Raw genomic sequence first — 20,732 nt, 5'->3', positions numbered from 1 at the left:
TTTTGTTTTGGAAAGACTGGCAGCTGTCATTTACTGCTGGGTTGCTGCGCTTCCACCAAATTGATAACAAAGTACAACTTTGCGTTTGTTTGTCACTATGCACACTTGGAATACTTTCTCAAATTTGAGTGCATTTAGTCAAATCCGGAGCACCTCCATGCTGTCGGGGAACACAGTGAATATTAGTCACTGGATGTTCCAGAATATATGGCACATGGAGGGGACAGTTACAAATCCAGGGTGTCCATCACAAATCCTTACAACCTTTTTCTAAATATATATTTTCACTTGGCAATTCTAAGGCACCAAATGCAATCTGAAATACACCCTTAGCAAAAACGAATTATTTAATGCTAGACAGTTAGCCTTAACTAATGGTTATACTTTTTATCTTCCTAAGATAATGTAAGAATATTTTTCCGGGGATCCCCAGGCAGTCAGAGGTTACTGGGCTTCTCCTGTAAGAATCTGAGTCACTTGTTGGTGCTCTGGTGCACCAGGCTATCAGACCCCAAACTGAATGGCCAAAACTCCTTTCTAGAGTTTGACTGCTTCTCATAAAGTAGCATCTTCCTCACTTTTCCATTTGTTATACACGATTTGACGGTGACCTATGGAAAATGTTATCCACTAGAAGATGGATATGACGCCCATGTTCTGTACTAAAGTACCAAGGAAACAACAGCACTAAAACCCTCTGCTGTGTAATTTTAGACTTCAAAGGGCAAATGCTCACTTGGTTACACTTCAAAAGACACGAATATAGTTCTCTCTGCACAGGACTGAATTTGGATTCAATTACTAGTACTGGGATGTTAATGGGTCTTGAAGCACCTCCCACAAAATTACTCCGGAAGGAGCCCAGCCTAAATTGGCAAGCCAAAGAGTGATGTTTTCGGGGTAAAGGATAATGTCCAGTGTTGAAGTCAAAGTATGCTGGACTCTAACTAACCACTAGCTCGCTGGGGTTAATAGTACTGGTGCAACACTGAAATACCCAGTAGGTTGGTCTTTAGCTAGAGAACTACTGGCTGTGTTGTAGGAATTCTAGTACACGGGTGCCCATGGGTCTTAATGTGAAAACTGGCCACCATCAACAGCCAGAGACTGTATCATGAGAGATTTAACAAATTTGACAACGATAAAGATACCCACTTAAGCTGTATTTCTTCAACTTTATACCATCGTTTGTACAATATGTGGTCTAAATTACATGTGATCTTTCAAAAGAAATAATTATTTTGCAGCAATTTAGTTCATACAAAGATTACTCACAACAATAAATCTAATAATTTGCACATTCATAAATGTATATACATTTTTTTGAAATGGTCCTCATAACACAGGATATTAAATGCAGTTGACCCCCATCTCTCCAAATTTCATACATTTCAAAACACTACCAGACTCATACACCACACTGCTATAAAACCAATATGAGCCAGGATGTGCACAATCTCCTACTGCTTGCATATTTTCATCTTCTGTTTCAGCACTTATGATTTGCTCTCCTTGGGTCTACTTCAGTAAACGCAAATTTCAGTGGCCAGTTTGAATTGGCTGCCACCTTCCTCAAGACAAGGACACCACAGATCATTTAATCGAACTGTATGGGAGATGGAGGCTTAACAAAGCATAATTAAAATATCTTTTTACTTTTTTTGGCCGCAGAAGTCTGTACAGTAGCTAATACCATCATCGCTCATCAACAGTGCAAGTTATACAGTCATACCTTTTCAAAACTAACCAAACTTTGTCATGCTTCTCTGGTGATTATTTGTGTACATCATATCTTTTATATCGGGTGGGCCTTTACATCTATATGTACTTGTATGTATATTGGCCACAAAAAAAAAAAAAAAAAAGGTACTTGATCTGCAGGTCGAGTAACTTAAATAATCTACTAGACCTAAATGTAATGTACTTGACCCGTAAACTGGTCTAAACTTGTGTGATCCTAGGCAAATAGTTTACAGAGTTGCCTTTTTCTTCATTCTCACATATGATTGCAACTTCAAATATGTGAGCTCAGCATTTCTGCAGTACAAAAACAAACTCAATTGATTAAATAGACTAAAGTTTGCTACATGCATCACAATAATCTAGCCCACATACAGGGAACACATGAACCATGACTACTTTTAGTTTACTATCATTGCCATCAGGACAGGAGTGTTTATCAGTTTGCTTAAACACTCAAATTTAACAAATATATTACTAAACCATAATGTGGTAGCCCACTGTCATCTACACACAGTACATTTCCAAGAAATGTCCAAACACCTCTCCACTAACTTGCAGTTTTACTGATAAAACTATACAGTGTATTAATATGTGAAAACTTGGTTTCAGAAAACATCATTTCCACATCAACAAGTAAATTATTCTGATTTGTTTTGATCCTATTACAATATTTTTTCATCACAGAAATATAAAAAAATTGGCTTTCACAACTACTAAAATATATTTTGAAAGTTTGCACTGTTGACTTAGTCATTTAAATGTGTGTTGGGGAAAAAAACTGGCACTTTATATCATTTTATTTTACATTCTAAACAGCAGGTCACACAGTCCACCTTACAAAGTCCTGGTACTCTGCAGTCAAGGAAAATGAATTGTAAGAAAAACTGACTTTTGACCTCTGCCTGTTAAAACAGAGCAAATGTGACATAAGAACAAGATTTATAGGCATCTTTTATTGCCCCTCCACTTTCTGACTGAACAGAACACCTGTTCTATGTCAACTCACCAGAAGGGGCAAGTACGCACTAAAAATAGCTCGACCTGATCAAATAAGAGTAGATTTTTTGAGCCCTGAGATAGATATATACACACACACACACATCATCCAAGTAGACCCATACAGTGTTTGTCAAACGTGTATAGACTAAAGAAGATGCCATCACTTGTTAATTCATATATCCCAACCCCAGTTGTTACTTACTATGCTTGCTAGTTTGTACTGGATTGCCATGGGTGGGATATTTGAGAGGTGGAAAGATGGGGTGAGCTATATTTAACATAATGTGGTATATTCGATCCACTTTGTTTGAAAAATGTAGTTAACTTTGAATTTTTGTAAATGATCTGTGTATGAACTAAACTGCTTTATAACAAGAAAACATTTTTGAAACAGATGAAAGTTGCACCATATTATGCAAGTGATTGTATAAAGGCAAAAAAATACAGTTTAAGGGGTGGGGGGTATTTTAGTTCTAAATTTTGGCACTTATCCTGTTCGCCAGATCTCATCTAGAGAAGGTTCCCTCACTTTTTCAGGTTAGTATTTAAATCTTGGGAAATATTCAAGAGTTCAAACGTACACATCTACGGCTGGGACTACAATGAGGACATACAAATTTCTGTACTCTGGAAGACCTACCCATCCTTTTTAGCCTCTAGGCTGGAAGGGTGAAGTCAAGGGCTCAGAACTTTTGAAGAGACTGGACGAAACACATTTCCTTACCTGCGGCATAAGGTGTTTGGGGGTCAGTGATGAGGGGCCAACCCTCAAATGTAGTATACGGAGTTGGTGGCTCCTTAACATATGACCTTTTGTGAGCAGTGAGCAAATTTTGAGGCACTTACTGTATTGTTAAAAAAGCAAGTGCGCACTCCAACCATCACTTTTTGCTCATTTCTCAAAAGAAATGTTGAACTAGCACAAAACAAAAAACAAGCAAGCCAAGGATCCACTGAGGGCCGACATCATCCTATGATGGAAAGACTTAAAAAGATCTACCTAGAAATCACAATGCACCAGGTACCTCTCACTCCTGTGGAAACCACAACTGAAGTGCTCTCACTGGTGGCCTCCTGCAAGAGACAGTAAAGCAGGAAGTGGAGGGATTCTGAAAGGAAGGGGGAACACATATCCTCATGGGAGGCATGACTGTCCTAAAAGGAAACCAAGGTGAAATACACAGAAAAAAAGATAGAGAAAGAGGAACTAGAAATTTGTAGCACTGAAGAAAATTGCCTCTTACAGCATGACAACATGAATTAGAAAACAGGATTTGGAGAAAAAAAAAGTGCATGTCCTGCATCCCAGCAACACATTATAAAGCGCAGCCAATGCAGAGATTTGAGGTGATACTCCTACAAGTGATTCTGAACCTAGCAGTCAATTCCAACATAAATTTAATCACAGCCACTGGCCCCCTCCTGACAAAAGGGTCTGACCACCACTGGACGTCTGCACCAAGTAAACAATTCTAACAGATGCCTGGCAAAGGGTATGAAATTGTACTATAAAATCGTAAATGCATCTCTCTGGACAACAAAAATACTTCCATGATCCAGAAAAGGCTTTTTTGAGTCGTTTGACAGACAAAGACATGTTTTTAACACTTCACCCTGGCAAATTGGGGACCTGTGACACTTACTCTACTGAAGGCTATTTCCAAAAAAGATGTGACAAGCAGAGTGAGAGGTAAGGGCCAGAAGCAGGAACAAGATTTTACGTTCTCTTTATACGCAGAGCAAGAACACAATAAATCAGGAGAAACCTGGGGTGCAAAAGAGATACCTCTTAACCTGTGCTTGAATTTTTGTGCGGTGTCTCTCACTGAGCAAAATTAATTGCATTTGCTTGAAGTTCATATTAATGGTCACAAATTTTACAGGATTTTTCCACAACACTACAGTGTTAATACAAAAGTATCATAGGACCTTTTCATGCCATTAGCCACCATACTTAAAAATCTAGATAAACCTTAAAAAAAATGTTTTTTTTAAAAAAGGCTACAGCAATTGGGTCTATAAGTTAAGCAAAGGTGTCGCTATGAACGATGGAGAAACTGGCAGACGCCTTTGGAGCTTGTGAACCGGATTGACTTTGCAAGATAAATAAACTCACTCATAATGCCTCATGTGGCAATGATAAACTACCTCAAAAAGCTCATGAACTACCTCTAGAATCCTTTTTTTTGAAAAAAATATATATATATATTATACACAAGTATTGGGGTCCACAAAAGTGGGATGGTGGATGAAGCACTGCAAATTCTAGCAAGCATATTGTTCCTCAAGAACACCTTCCCATACTATGCCACGAGCAACATTTAGCACACAGGATACTCCATTTCATCAACAACAAAATACACATCACCAGCGCACTGCATCACCAAGACCAACATCATTCATAGCATACTCGGTGACCTGGATAACCACAGCTAGTGACACTGCCTATCCTCCTCATATGAGCTCATTATCTGACATGGAAACAGAGATGAGCCCAACTCAGGTTTTAGAAGCCATATCCTATACGAGTGTTAACACTAGTCAAATCCCCTGCCGTTTTTTATGGAAGTGACTGTCAGCTTTGATCATGCCACTGATAAGGTCTTGCCTACTGAGAATTTAGCACATGCCTGACCAACTGGAGGATCATGTTACCACAGATGAACGTTCATGCTTGCTTTCTATTTGTTCTCATCTCTTACACAAGATCCATCATTTTAGATCCATCTGTGATAGGCTTTATCGCTGATCACCTGGATGTGGTGAATTTTAGGGTTCTTCAGGACCTGTGAGAGCGAAAGCTTTTGAACCACCTACAATCCCATGCCTATTAGTAAAATGTGCTGTGAGGCTGCTCTCCTAAAATATACTCACCTTTCTCAAATGGAGTACTTTAACAGGAAAGATACTGAGGGGGTCAGGTGCACGAGCCATAACAAAAAAATCTCCTTAGGGTATTTGTAATGACAGTCAATAAATGAATAACTCACTCAAACAGTATTGCCACTGATTAACAACGAGAAACTTTTGCAAGTTACGTGAAATGGAATGAGTGGCACATGGGCTACAATTGAGCCCGCTTGGACCACATGAAGCCACCAGACAGCACAGGCTGAAAGACAGGGGGCATAGACAAAAAGAGAGAAGATTAAGTAAATCCAATATGCTATTCAAAGACTCAATATGAGATCTACAAGAGGATAGCAAGGACACAGAAACAGAACAGACATTCTCTGAAGCACAAGAGCGGACCTCCGCACCTAGTCAAAGGGAGTAAATGGGCTACCTTGTAACAATGCTCTTCTAAGTAAATAGTAAGGAAACCCAATAACTGCACATTAATTATCCACCTAATGTTACAACATGTAAATCTGACAAACTGTGTCCTACCTGTGCGACCCTGGAGTAAACCCCGCACCCCAATGACATTTGAGACAGGCTATCAAATCCTGTCACTACTTCGCAATGAAAAGACAACAGGGGATTTGAGACCTGCCCCCCCTCCCTACCTTAGCGCTTCCTTCTAAATACTTGCTGGTACCCTTTTCCCAGAAATGTGTTTTTCTCTTTTGTTTACAATGTTTTAACAGAGTAAAATGCAGAGGGAAGCAACCATGTATTTAATGTGCATGATTTATGATCCGAATGACTGATCAAACTAACTGTCAAACCAACAAATCATCAAGGCACTGGCGCAAGGGAATAGGTTATTTGGGCAATCCTCATGTTGAACTCAAGATTACACAAACTGTTGACATTTGAGGAGTTACACCTACTTAGACCATGAACTACTTATTAACAGTCCACATAAAAGAGCACTGTAATGTGGGATATCACAATTGAGCATATATTCTGCGCCTTGCTTGCTTTGTATTTTATTCAATAAAACGTATGTTACAAAATAATAAAATGGCACCCAGTAAGACGGACTTTCTCTTTCCTCCTCCTTCCCCTATAATCTTTCCATGCACTCCACTTCACTCTCACCCTCTATATAACCTCGTCCTCCCACCATATGAAGAGTACTGTGAATCTGACAATAGTTAAATTGGGATGGCTGAGGGTCTGTCTATATGAGGAAGTAGTGCAGCAATCAATGGTAGATTTTTGGGGAATTCACACACTGCACATAAAGGCAAGGAGAAAAACAGGAATAAATGATCCAGGTAATGGGTATCCCGACAATTCACATGGAACAGAATACCACAGATCAACCTATCTCATCCCTGAACTGGGAGTGGCTCGCAGTGTTATAGTGGATATGCCTCCAGGTTCAACACGGTTGTGGAATTTAATAAAATATCTCCTTGTCGAAGGGACAGGTTACTTCATAAATCTACTTCTCCTGTAAAAAAAAAAAAAAAAAATAACACTTGTCTCTTTGGTGCCATGTAGTGTGGTAACAAATTATGGCAGTAATCTCATTATGTAAGCGCTCTGATAACAGCCTCTATGATTATACCAGGACTCATACTATAATAAGGCTTGAATACTAACAATTTCCTTATTTTACCACCCTTTCTGCAGATCTACATACTGGGGCTGGAGGCAACAATAGTTCCAGGGTTGGAATGTCGTTCTGACTGCGCAAATCTACTAACTTGCATGTTTTAAGGGTACCTCTAACCATTTCCCGTACTGAAAAAGGTTGCAAATTTACACCTGACAAGGGTCAGAAGTACAACTTTGTCCAGGGTTGGGGAAAAAGTGGCTGGAGGGAAAGTGAATTTGTAAATGCTCAACAGATTTTCTCATGCGCAAATTTAACATGCATATTTGCTTGTGCTCAAATACAGTATACAAATATTTTCTATGAATACGATTACCTGGTCTACTTCTGTAAATTAGTGTGAATTCCTGAAATACGTAAATCTGCACTAATGCAAAGACAAACCATGGGTGCACTTTTGTGACTTTAAGAATTGTGCCAGTAATTGGATCTTGTGTTAACCAAGACCTTCTTTTATTTTTAAATTCTATTTTTCTCATTACCCATCTATTGGCTGGCTTAATTATGAAAGATTGCACTTTGCTCTTTCACAAGGAGCATATCAGCACACAAAGTAGGTTTTTTTCAGGGCCGGGAACTACTGTGGCAATGTGTGACTTTTGAGACCAAAAAAATATTTTTGTTTTCTGCTAATATATGTTACAATGTTGAGGGCCCAGCAGCTTCCACAACAATAAAGTTTTACAAAAGCCATGTCAAAACACGGCACGCACTGACAAAACCACTAATGTCGAACCTATTGGCTTTGCCAATGCTTGTTTATTTCCATGCTTCCCATTATGTTGTTGAAACTGGTTACACCAACTTTCCATTATGAATATTTTGGGGAAATACTTGAATTCACCAACATATTTTAATAAATGATGCTTCAAAGAAACTGTACCTAAAATTTCCCAATACGTTAGCAAAACATTTTTTTCCTAGTTGCATTCTGAGTGAACATTTTATTTGGAAGCAAAGAATCAATCAATCTTGCTTTCAAGCTTCTGCAACTACTTGTCGCTAACCAGAGAACATTCTGAGAACATTATACATAGTCTCATATTGTTAAACTTAACAAACGTGTACACACTTTTTTTTTCTGGAATCACTGTGGGGTAGTCCCAGTTTACAACATTTGTTTAGAGCGCTCATCTTAATAATAAATGCTTTACATTAATAAACCAGGAATACAAGTTTGAACAGCATTAACATATGGACATAAATATTACCGTAACTGCAGACAATTTCCTTCCCTGCTACATAATGTGGTACTGTAAATTGGCAGTCAAACAGTTTGTGCTTCAGCGGTGGGCCTACTTGTCCCTAGGACAAAAACTTGAAAACTTGTTGCACTTGTCCTCAAACAATATGTCCTGGGCATCGGGCTATAAGAATTCCACACCCCTGCTGGCTCTTACTTCCAAACCTCTCCCACATGGTCCTTTTCACCATCTATCTCTGCGCCCACATTCAGCTTGTCCCAATTGTTAAAGGTGGGTTATCAGACAAGTTGCCGATTCTTTAGAGTGCAGGTAAATATCCATTCTAATTAAGCCTAGTCTTTCTCAGTTGCACACAAGTCCCACATCTTTGGGAGTGCAACTTGTTGCGGAAGTACAGAGCAAACAAGCACTGGAAAAGCGAATAGGCCTCGCCTATTCAAGAGCTATTGGCTTTATGAATATGTTTTAGCCATGCTGTACACCAACTTGGCTGCTGTTCAGCATACTGAAAAGTTAGTGGTGTAATGAAGAGTGGCATGTAGTGTTGTAAAGTAGAGTGGAGTGCTAAGGAGCAGCGTAGAGAGTCAGAGTGTCACAAGGTGGAGTTGAGTAGCATGGAGTGAAGTAGAGTGCCACAGAGTAGAGTATTAGAGTAGCGTGTCAGAGTGGAGGAGAGTAGCGTGTCAGAGTGGAGGAGAGTAGCGTGTCAGAGTGGAGGAGAGTAGCGTGTCAGAGTGGAGGAGAGTAGCGTGTCAGAGTGGAGGAGAGTAGCGTGTCAGAGTGGAGGAGAGTAGCGTGTCAGAGTGGAGGAGAGTAGCGTGTCAGAGTGGAGGAGAGTAGCGTGTCAGAGTGGAGGAGAGTAGCGTGTCAGAGTGGAGGAGAGTAGCGTGTCAGAGTGGAGGAGAGTAGCGTGTCAGAGTGGAGGAGAGTAGCGTGTCAGAGTGGAGGAGAGTAGCGTGTCAGAGTGGAGGAGAGTAGCGTGTCAGAGTGGAGGAGAGTAGCGTGTCAGAGTGGAGGAGAGTAGCGTGTCAGAGTGGAGGAGAGTAGCGTGTCAGAGTGGAGGAGAGTAGCGTGTCAGAGTGGAGGAGAGTAGCGTGTCAGAGTGGAGGAGAGTAGCGTGTCAGAGTGGAGGAGAGTAGCGTGTCAGAGTGGAGGAGAGTAGCGTGTCAGAGTGGAGGAGAGTAGCGTGTCAGAGTGGAGGAGAGTAGCGTGTCAGAGTGGAGGAGAGTAGCGTGTCAGAGTGGAGGAGAGTAGCGTGTCAGAGTGGAGGAGAGTAGCGTGTCAGAGTGGAGGAGAGTAGCGTGTCAGAGTGGAGGAGAGTAGCGTGTCAGAGTGGAGGAGAGTAGCGTGTCAGAGTGGAGGAGAGTAGCGTGTCAGAGTGGAGGAGAGTAGCGTGTCAGAGTGGAGGAGAGTAGCGTGTCAGAGTGGAGGAGAGTAGCGTGTCAGAGTGGAGGAGAGTAGCGTGTCAGAGTGGAGGAGAGTAGCGTGTCAGAGTGGAGGAGAGTAGCGTGTCAGAGTGGAGGAGAGTAGCGTGTCAGAGTGGAGGAGAGTAGCGTGTCAGAGTGGAGGAGAGTAGCGTGTCAGAGTGGAGGAGAGTAGCGTGTCAGAGTGGAGGAGAGTAGCGTGTCAGAGTGGAGGAGAGTAGCGTGTCAGAGTGGAGGAGAGTAGCGTGTCAGAGTGGAGGAGAGTAGCGTGTCAGAGTGGAGGAGAGTAGCGTGTCAGAGTGGAGAGGAGAGTAGCGTGTCAGAGTGGAGAGGAGAGTAGCGTGTCAGAGTGGAGAGGAGAGTAGCGTGTCAGAGTGGAGAGGAGAGTAGCGTGTCAGAGTGGAGAGGAGAGTAGCGTGTCAGAGTGGAGAGGAGAGTAGCGTGTCAGAGTGGAGAGGAGAGTAGCGTGTCAGAGTGGAGAGGAGAGTAGCGTGTCAGAGTGGAGAGGAGAGTAGCGTGTCAGAGTGGAGAGGAGAGTAGCGTGTCAGAGTGGAGAGGAGAGTAGCGTGTCAGAGTGGAGAGGAGAGTAGCGTGTCAGAGTGGAGAGGAGAGTAGCGTGTCAGAGTGGAGAGGAGAGTAGCGTGTCAGAGTGGAGAGGAGAGTAGCGTGTCAGAGTGGAGAGGAGAGTAGCGTGTCAGAGTGGAGAGGAGAGTAGCGTGTCAGAGTGGAGAGGAGAGTAGCGTGTCAGAGTGGAGAGGAGAGTAACGTGTCGGAGAGGAGAGGAGAGGAGAGGAGAGTAGCGTGTCGGAGAGGAGAGGAGAGGAGAGGAGAGTAGCGTGTCGGAGAGGAGAGGAGAGGAGAGGAGAGTAGCGTGTCGGAGAGGAGAGGAGAGGAGAGGAGAGTAGCGTGTCGGAGAGGAGAGGAGAGGAGAGGAGAGTAGCGTGTCGGAGAGGAGAGGAGAGGAGAGGAGAGTAGCGTGTCGGAGAGGAGAGGAGAGGAGAGGAGAGTAGCGTGTCGGAGAGGAGAGGAGAGGAGAGGAGAGTAGCGTGTCGGAGAGGAGAGGAGAGGAGAGGAGAGTAGCGTGTCGGAGAGGAGAGTAGCGTGTAGGAGAGTAGCGGAGAGGAGAGTAGCGGAGAGGAGAGTAGCGGAGAGGAGAGTAGCGGAGAGGAGAGTAGCGGAGAGGAGAGTAGCGGAGAGGAGAGGAGAGGAGAGGCGAGTAGGGTGCCAGAGTAGGGTGCCAGAGTAGGGTGCCAGAGTAGGGTGCCAGAGTAGGGTGCCAGAGTAGGGTGCCAGAGTAGGGTGCCAGAGTAGGGTGCCAGAGTAGGGTGCCAGAGTAGGGTGCCAGAGTAGGGTGCCAGAGTAGGGTGCCAGAGTAGAGTGCCAGAGTAGAGTGCCAGAGTAGAGTGCCAGAGTAGAGTGCCAGAGTAGAGTGCCAGAGTAGAGTGCCAGAGTAGAGTGCCAGAGTAGAGTGCCAGAGTAGAGTGCCAGAGTAGAGTGCCAGAGTAGAGTGCCAGAGTAGAGTGCCAGAGTAGAGTGCCAGAGTAGAGTGTCAGAGTAGAGTGTCAGAGTAGAGTGTCAGAGTAGAGTGTCAGAGTAGAGTGTCAGAGTAGAGTGTCAGAGTAGAGTGTCAGAGTAGAGTGTCAGAGTAGAGTGTCAGAGTAGAGTGTCAGAGTAGAGTGTCAGAATAGAGTGTCAGAATAGAGTGTCAGAGTGGAGTAGAGTGTCAGAGTAGAGTGGAGTAGAGTGGAGTAGAGTGTCAGAGTAGAGTGTCAGAGTAGAGTGTCAGAGTAGAGTGGAGTAGAGTGTCAGAGTGGAGTAGAGTGTCAGAGTGGACAGGTAGAGAGTGTTGTGGGGTGGTGTAGAGTGGAGTGGCATAGACAGTGTTGCATAGAGTGGAACAGAGCATTGTATATTAGAGTGGCGTACACAGGAGCAGCCTGTCGCAAAGTGAAGTGGCATAGAGTAGTGAAGTGGCATAGAGTAGTGTAGTGGAATAGCATAAGGTGGAGTACTGGAGTGGCGTAATGTGCTGTAGAGTAGAATGGAGTGGTGTGTTGTAGAATTAAGTGGAGTTAAGTGGTATGATGTTGCATAAAGGGAGCTGCGTAGAGCGCCGTAGAGTGGAAAAGTGTTGTAGAGTGTAGTACAATGTTGCAGAGTAAAGTAGCATACAGTGGGGTAGAGTGTCAGAGTGGAGGGCTGCAGAGTAGAGTTGTCCAGAGTGAAGTGGCATAGAGTACAGTGGTGCAGAGTAGATTGTCAGAGTGCAGTGGCTTACAGTGCAGTGGTTTTGAGTGGTGCACAGTGCATTAGCGTAGAGTGGAGCGGCATTGCCATTGCTCTACGCCACTGCAATCTAGGCTGAGTGGAATGGCGTAGGGTGGAGTAGAGTGGCAGAGTGCAGTGGCGTAGAGTACAGTGTAGGGGCACAGAGCGCATTGGCATATATTTGAGTGGTGCAAACAAAAGTGCAGTAGTGTAAAGTGCAGTGACAGAGTGAAGTGGCAGAGTTGAATGCTTTACAGGGCAGTGGGGTACAGGATAGTGGTGCAGAGTAGAATAGATTGGGGTAGACTGCAATGGGGTAGAGCTCAATGGTGCAGAGTGAGTTTAGTGGCAGGGAGTGCAGACTTGCAGAGTAGTGTGTCAGAGTGTAGTGGTGTTGAGTTCATTGGTGCAGACTGCAGTGGTATAGAATAGAGCAGCAGAGTAGAGTGCTGTAGAAAGCGGTGGCATACAGTGCAGTGCTGCAGAGGCGAATAGAGTGGTGTAAAGTGCAGTGACAGATTGTAATAGTGTAGCGTGCGTTAGAGTCCAGTGGTGCAGAGTGCAGTTGTGGAGAGTCGTTGGCACAGAGTACATTGGTTTGGAGTAAAGTAGTGGAGAATACATGGGGTAGAATACCATGGTTTGGAGTAGAGTAACAGAGTGGTGCAACACAGTCAAGTGGCAGAGTGCAGTGGCATAGAATAGATTGCTTCAGAATAGAGTGAAGTGGCGTAGAGTGGTGCAGAGTGGAGTGGCATAGAATAGTGGCACAGAGTGGCCTGGCCTAGACTGGAGTGGCAAAGAGCGCTGTAGTGCATACTAGAGTGGATTGGCATAGAGTAGAGGGGTGCAGAGTATAGAGGTGTAGAGTGCAGTAGCATCGAGTGCAGTGGTGCGCAGCTGATTAGAGTGGCAGAGTGTAGTGTTGTAGACTGCAGTGGTATAGAGTATAGTGGCGTAGTGTGTATTGGTGTAGAGTGCAGTAAAGGAGCATAGAGAGCAGTGAGAGTACACGGTGCAAAGTAGAGTAGTGGCATTAAGTACAATGGTGAAGAGTAGAGTAGTGGCGTCGAGTACAGTGGTGCAGAGTAGAGTAGTGGCGTCGAGTACAGTGGTGCAGAGTAGAAAAGATTAGGGCAGTGTTCAGTGACAGAATGCACTGTTGGGTTTTGAGTAAAGTGCCATAGAGTGCAGGGGAGTAGAGCTGAATAGTGCAGAGTTAAAAAGAGTGGCATAAAGTACACCGACAGAGTAGACTGATTTAGAGTAGAGTGAAGCAGTGTAGAGTGCAGTAGCATAGAATACAGATCCACAGAATGCACTGGCATAGAGTGGAATGATGCAGAGTAGATTGTTTGAGAGTAGAGTGAAGCAGCGTAGCATGGAATGGGGCACAGTGGAGTGGAGAGATGCAGGGTAGAGTGCAGTGGCATAGAGTTGATTACAGTGGCATAGCTTTGATGGCAGAGTGCACAGATGTAGGGTGGAGTGCTACAGAGTGCAGTGGCAGAGTACAATGATGCACAGCAGACGAGGTAGGTGTTAAGTAAGGTTGCAGTGTGGAGTGCAGTGGTGCAGAGTAGAGTGTAGTGGGGTAAAGTGGAGTATGCAAGGTGGAGTATGCAAGGTGTAGTAGCACACAGTCATTACAGTCAACATCTTCAATTGAATGGACCATTACATTCACACAGACATATGGTTTTACTAATAAAAGTATACAGTGCACAAATTATAATGTGTGGAAATGTCACCACATTGCGTCCTGATTCTGATCTGTCCTGATCGGTTTTGGTGGTATTCTACCACAATTCAGAATTACTAGAATTGCCCCCAGTAGCCAGCATGGTTGTCACTTACATCCTCTCAATTTGAAATCAGCGGAAAGGGGGGGGAAGTAAACACCATGCTCCCTGAAGATAAGAGACTGACATTAGACCTCTGTTTAAATGCACAGCAAATGTGACAAGAAAAGAACAGGATAAGACAAGGCCTGTTTACAGAAAGGGAACACTGGTAAGATATTGTAATTAAGGTTTGGGCAACGGAAGGGACGAACTCAAGCTGGACAGCCTAAAACAAATACAGCTAGTAAATAGAAAGCAAGCCAATGGTAAGCAATGGCCAGAATACATTCCCAGTGAAGCTTTCCGAATGTCCCCAAAATGTTGTTAGCAAATCAGATAGCTGCACTGTCTGGCAGGTTGGGATCTAAAAAGGAGGTGGCTATGCAGGAGGAAACAGCACAAAAACACTCTCAAGCAGGGTCACTGTTTTATGTGAACATGACCCAATGAGTCATCAGTTATCTCCAGCTCCACCTCAATGCTTGTGCTCCACTGATGGAAGAAGGGAAGGTTTTTTCATCCATCCTTCTTTAACATCAACTCAGGTTTCAGAAAGGCAGGTTTCTAAAGTAACACCAGACAGGGCAAATTCATCTTCCATAGACGCTAGTCAGTGTCATCAAGAAAACAGGATGCAAAGATCATTCCTGAAAAAGATCATCCTTTTAATCTATGACCGCAGTGAGGCATAGTGCTGCATCCCAAACGAGACATCAGACCAAATGCTGAGTATAACGCAAAGGAGGACTGGATCAAGCAAGGTCAATGAGACAAGACGTTTGTGAATGATCTCACATAATCGGGCACCCAGCCTTCTACGGTAACGTTAGAAGCTCGCAGACTGCGACTTTGAAAATAAATGTTTTTTTTTTTTTTTTTTTTGTAGTACAAGATGAAATAATCCTGGTTCTGCACCTTTGATACGACCTTAACATCCTTTCTCTGGAAGGGAACTAGACATCGCATAGCATTACAGCGGTGCCCACAATGGAGGGCTGGGCATGACCAACCTCTATCTGTATTATTTGGAGACTCAACTCTTGGTAATACACGGCTGGTTTGTGGGGGTGATCAGACCCAGCATATAAACTGGAGCTTAATACTCTTGGCTTCCAAGGTACTGGACATACTGTATGGGTCACCGATTCCCAAGGAGTTAGCTCCGTTGACCAATATAGTGTTTCATGCATGGCGGGCAGCCACTCTGACGCAGCAAACCCCTCTCTGGAGAGGCACTGGCGCTGCAAGGGTTCCATAAGTGGGATCAACTGGGAAATTCAAGCCTTGGAGATGTATGGCATGGCACGCGTCTTTGTTCCTTCTGATAGCTGCAGACGATCTACCAGCTCGCGCATTCACAATTCTAAAACTACTTGTAACTTTGCCATGCCCTCCATCCACATCTCACAGACGCTACCCCCTACCAGAACATAGCCCGCTGGAGGCCAAATTGTTCATGGGAGCGATGGTGTCAGATATATAAAATGCTGATCAAAAATGCCCAAGGGGACCTAACCCATGTAAGGGTGAGATGAGAGGGATGGCTGGGACTGCTGGAAGAGAAAGACTAGCGAGACTCCCTAATGGCACCACGACTTACCTCCATATCCTCCCACCTGCAACTCATACAAACATATTACCTATATGGAGTGTACCTCTCCTCCATGATACTACATTGAGCAGAACTTCTGCCAAACCCTACTTGCCCCAAATGTGGTGCAACGCCGGCAGACTTATATGGTATGGTCATGCCCTTGTATAAAGCATTATTGGACTAGGCTGCTGAAGGAGCTTTCAGAGCTTCTAGGTTGGGAGGTCCCACTGTCCCCACTGTCTGCGATACTGGTGGTCATTGAAGGTATAAGCGCAAGAATGTGCATTAAATAATTATCCTTTACATAATCATACTTATGTACTGAGGTGTGGAATGTTTCAATGATGAAAATTAATGTTGAAAAAAAACGTGCCTTTATTATTGGCCACCATCGAATGCAAGGCCTGCACATGCTTTTATAAAATAATGTACTAACGTTGTAAATGAAACATGTCTCTTTAAGAGCATGTTCTCTGCAAAAATTAAATGCTGAATTAATACGATTATTTCTTGTTTTTTGCTGGGCCTCAAGAAGACAAGGCCACAGTGGGAAGTTACCTAACTCCCGGTGTTCTTAGCTGTCATTACATTTGTATGTTTTCACGTCCGGTGTATGACGTGCTCCATTCACTGATTTGCATATTTGTCTGTAGCTATGTTTCTAACTCATGCTTTTCTCTCAAGAATACTGAGTTTTCTGTAACAACTGTCTTGCAGCATATTTGGAATGTGCCAAACAAAAAGCTTACAGATCACAGACGGAAGAAGAGGCGCACAAGATACATTTACTGTAATTTGTAGTTACGTAAAAGATGGAAAAACCCAATCGACGTTTTGCAAGCTAACATTTTATATCTAAAGTTTTTGTAATTGGATGCTCTTTGTTTGCCTGATATTTTCAACCAATAGCAAATGTTTAGCAAGTTTAATAGAATGCTTGAGGGCTCAGAAGTAGAGAGACATTATTTCTTTGATGTTCTTCTTACAGGAGCCATGCTTTGTTACCTGTCACTTTGACACTTCGTGCCTTGCCAGTCAGTCTACTGGCATTCTGGTGCTTTATTATTTTCTGAGTTTGTTTTGCCTGTTCCATGCTGAACTAATGATCCGATGGTTTAGTAATCTTATACTCCAAATTCTAAACCATCCCCCTTTCCCTGTTCTTCTTCTGATGCGGACATTGCTGTTCCCTGATGAAGTTGACGCTGTTGATTCTAATTACCTTAGGGATAGGTAAATGTATGATCTGTGTATTGTTGTTTGTCTTTTGTTTTTCACGTACCAACTGCTACTGTTTTAATACTGCTACTATTTTGATAGTGCCATAGCTAGATGGTTACTAAATTAACGTTGCTAAAAACGTTTGCCTGAAGCCCAACATGCAAATGCTAATCTGAAGTTAGTGAGGTGTTTTATTGCTGAACTAATGTAGGTCATATCTCTTGCTCAAATATTGCTGTTATTAACCAGTGTTTTCACTATTGAAATAGTCGTTCTCATTGTTTTGTTTAAAGTAAGATTTGTTAAGAGATTTGGACAGTCTGTGATGTTTCTTTCCTTGTACCATTTGGTACTGAGAGTAATTTTCGTGACCTTAGCATTTTTAATATAGGGAAATAAACATTTTAATTGATACTACAAGGTGTGGTTATTTGTGGCCAAATGGGTCATGGTGAGTTATTTACTGACTCCCTATTGATTGTTGATTATTGATGTATGTTATAACACCTTACAATAATAATTTAAACAAGTCAAAAGGTTCATTGACCTTATAGTTGCGTCCGCTTACTATTATCATGATAAATTAGATAAGCCAAGGGCGCGCTAACAAAGTCATAGGAGGTAACAGAATGGATCGGCTCTTCCTGGCACCGCCCTCATGGTAGCCAAAACAGACATTGCAGCAAGTTGGAAGGCTTCTGTTGCACCGAATCTCTCAAGTTGGAGGAGAGGAGTATACTGGTGGGCCAGACAAGAAAAACTGGTGTACGAAACAAGGGTCTGCCCTCGTAAATACGTTAAGATTTGGGTTAAATGACTGGGCGAAACATTGTAAATGATTCTGTGAGGGGCCTTTGCACATATAATTTCTGTGTCAATGTGTTATTTTTGTACCCAAAATCAGTTTTGTGGCGTAAGTTTTGTTTGTGCAGAATCCATCACGCCAATGCTGCGTCAACTGAAGGTGGCAGTACTCAATACCTTTAAATCAATAACATTTTTCATTAAAAAAAAATAAAAAATGAAAACAAAAAATGAACTAGAGTTATAACACACTGCCACAGACATTAGGTTAAAAGAAGCATGCAAAGACCAAGCGAGAGGTACCCCTGGAGGGGCTCCGAGTCATTCATAACACAGGATAGAACAAGACTTTCAACCTAGCCCAGCAGGTTAGCTCTGAACTGCATTTTGTTTTAAATCAAACTCTGAAGGGGTAAAGGTTGACACCAGACTTGAGTAACTAATACACTACGAACTTGTTTCATGCATTTGCAGACACCATCTAAGGGGGGGCTGAAAAATAACACCTTTTTTACTCCCACAGGACAGCTACACGCAACCGGGGGTCTCACGCTGTGCATTGTGGCGTTCTTATTGTTATAAACGAAACGTCAATCCGTTGCTCTCAAGATTCAAGCAGAAAATGTTCAAAAACGAATATTATGTCTTACCTTTATGCTGTAAAGGAAACTTTCATCACTGGAAGGTGCCGGGGTGCTCTCGAAACCTGCGCACTACAGCACTTCAGTACTCGGTGTTTATTCCGTCAAAGGTACCGTTAAACATTATTTATGTCACCCGCACAGCCCCCTATTCCGTGTGCAGCCTCGCTGCTATCGGACACGGTGTCGCCGCCGGGGCCTACACAAACTGGCCAGATTTGTACAAGGAAAAAGGACTCTTCTCCGAGAGGTTTGTTCTTGCGCTACAGCCCTGCGGAGGCAAAACAACTCCCTCCAAGTGCCTGGGAACGTCGACAGCCAAGACCTGATGCAAGCTTCCCTCCGTCTGGTCCTCGCCACCCCACCCAAGTTACCTTTGGGCAGGCCCCAGGAGCAACGTGAGCCGCTCTCAGCTGCAGGGCGATCAACGTGACCGGAGAAGCTCTGGATGCTCCGGGAAGCAGCGCCGCGCATCTCCTCGCCTTGAACCCTGCGAACCCGTCTCCTGCGGTGGGAGCGTCGGCGCAGCCTGTTGTCTTCGAGCCTCCGCACGCCTTCACCTCCCACGTGCCCGCCTGGGCAGAAACACATTCGTCCTAGAGTTTCGTACTGTTCCGCGGCAGATTGCGTTTCCAATTTACCACAACCTATATCCAAGCCTGTGACACTTCTAATAGCTTGGTCCATTAACAGGGCACAAGTCCAAACAAGCATTTGCTATGCAATGGGTCTCGCGTTTGCTCGAGTTAGATCTAATAGCTTGTAAATTCCTAACTGGACTTTTCTTGCCACATAAATTGAAAATGAACAGTATAACAGTTGACACAAGCGAGCAGATTCAAAGCACCATGGCTGTCAGGAGCATGAAGGAGAGACACAAAAGGAAAAAGAAGTTTGCTCAGTCAAAGTATTGGTAAACATGCAATTTTATGACAAGACCGGAGGTTCCCATTATGCTTATCTTTTCTTATTTATTTTAACAGCAGCTGCAGTCAAGAAGAAAAAAAAACTACAAATCCCATGAGGCAAAACAACAGTAGCCAATGGGAAACTACATGTAGTCCGATATAATGCACCAATCACCAACGAGCTGTCCCCATAATACTTATCTTGACTGAGAACAGCCCTCTTTTCTTGCTGCTCACAATCAATAAGTATTATTTTTTCTGCTTTCACAAGTGTATTCTGTTTAGTGCTAACATTGTAATGTGTTTTATTTATTCACACGCGTAGTACATCACGCGACTGTAGGTATTCTAGTCGGCTTGTAGCCGCATTGTTTCCTCGCGCTCCTCGCAGCGCACCCGCTGCATAATTTTTCCATTTATTCCCCTCAACACACGGTCACCATTTTAGACGGCAGTTGAGGGGAAATAAATACTGGTAAGTCCTGCTGCACGTCTCCTGCTTCCAATGCTTCCTTTATCCTTTGCCTTTGCTCTCTGAAGTCTCCTGCTGGGACCTTCTTCCATTCTTCTCTTGGAGCTCCACAGCACTGCCCCCTTGTGTTCCCCCGCCCCCAGGCGGAGTCTAGCCTTGCCATTGAGATTTCTGTGAGGAGGTTAACCCCTTCCTCACCACTGTGATATCGTTTTTCTGTCACAATGGACAGCTTCTCTGTTTCCCAGGTTTTAAATGAGGAGGCGGCGGCTATTAAGGTCAATTTGAATGATTTTATCCAGTTATCAGCTGAGCAAGCTGTCTCAGCTTCACGGGGAAAATTATCAAAAAATTTGGAAAATTCTGTTGTCAAGTTGGTCTCCAAGACCATGCTGGCCCAGTCTGCAGGGGACAGCAGAAAGCATCCTGGCTCATCAAAAAATTCTAAAACTGTGCTATTGATTGGTGAGAGTTCCTCACACAGGACAGAGGACGTGGCTCCTTAAAGGGAGGGGATGTTATTATCTAAATCATCAAAAAAATGTGTGGCCAAATCTAAGCACATTTCCTCCCCCATTATTATCTCCAAGATGCTTGACACAGATGATGAACTGCATGACCATCAAACAGACTCGGATAATTCCCACAAGGACAATGGAGAAATGTTCTCCCCTCTTCCTCCCAAAAGAGCCAAATTTGAGAATCAAGACATATCAGGGTCAGGCAAAGTCACGGATGCGCAAGGGGTACCAATGTTTGACCCAAATGGCATTCAACATCCGCATTCTACTGAATGGTTTCATGCGGACCATGTGGCGGAATACCTAACTTCTAGGTTACGCACTCCTTTGGACAAACAAGTCAGAGCAAAACTAAAGTCTGAGTGTCCTCATCCAGCCCTACCTTCAAAAATAGCAGTAACACCTACTATTGATTTGTCCCTGATAACTTTCTTCACCAAGTTCGGTAAAGACCCTCGCAAGGCTAGATAAGGCTTGGTCCACCTGCCAAGATATGCTTTTGGATATTGTGGGGACCCTAAACCGCATTTTTGACATGGCTGAAACAGCCCGTTTAGAACATGCCGCGGTTGACCCCG

General features: G+C 43.6%; 1 protein-coding gene across 8 annotated transcripts in view; it reads right to left on the bottom strand.

Annotated features, from left to right (window-relative positions):
- The window catches only part of TIMELESS (timeless circadian regulator), a 361,230-nt gene that overhangs the window by 325,348 nt on the left and 15,150 nt on the right, over positions 1-20,732 (bottom strand). For 2 of the 8 annotated variants that reach the window (XM_069230704.1, XM_069230702.1), the window contains exon 1: positions 18,263-18,760. The exons of the other annotated variants lie outside the window; for them this stretch is intronic. The gene's annotated coding sequence lies outside the window, so the exon portion shown is untranslated. Of the gene's footprint in view, positions 1-18,262; positions 18,761-20,732 lie in introns of those variants that run through there. 8 annotated transcript variants of the gene reach the window in all.

Source organism: Pleurodeles waltl, chromosome 4_2, assembly GCF_031143425.1.
Source record: "Pleurodeles waltl isolate 20211129_DDA chromosome 4_2, aPleWal1.hap1.20221129, whole genome shotgun sequence".
Lineage (NCBI taxonomy): Eukaryota > Metazoa > Chordata > Amphibia > Caudata > Salamandridae > Pleurodeles > Pleurodeles waltl.
Note: the sequence above shows the minus strand (reverse complement) of the source record. Positions and strands in the feature narration are given on the sequence as shown.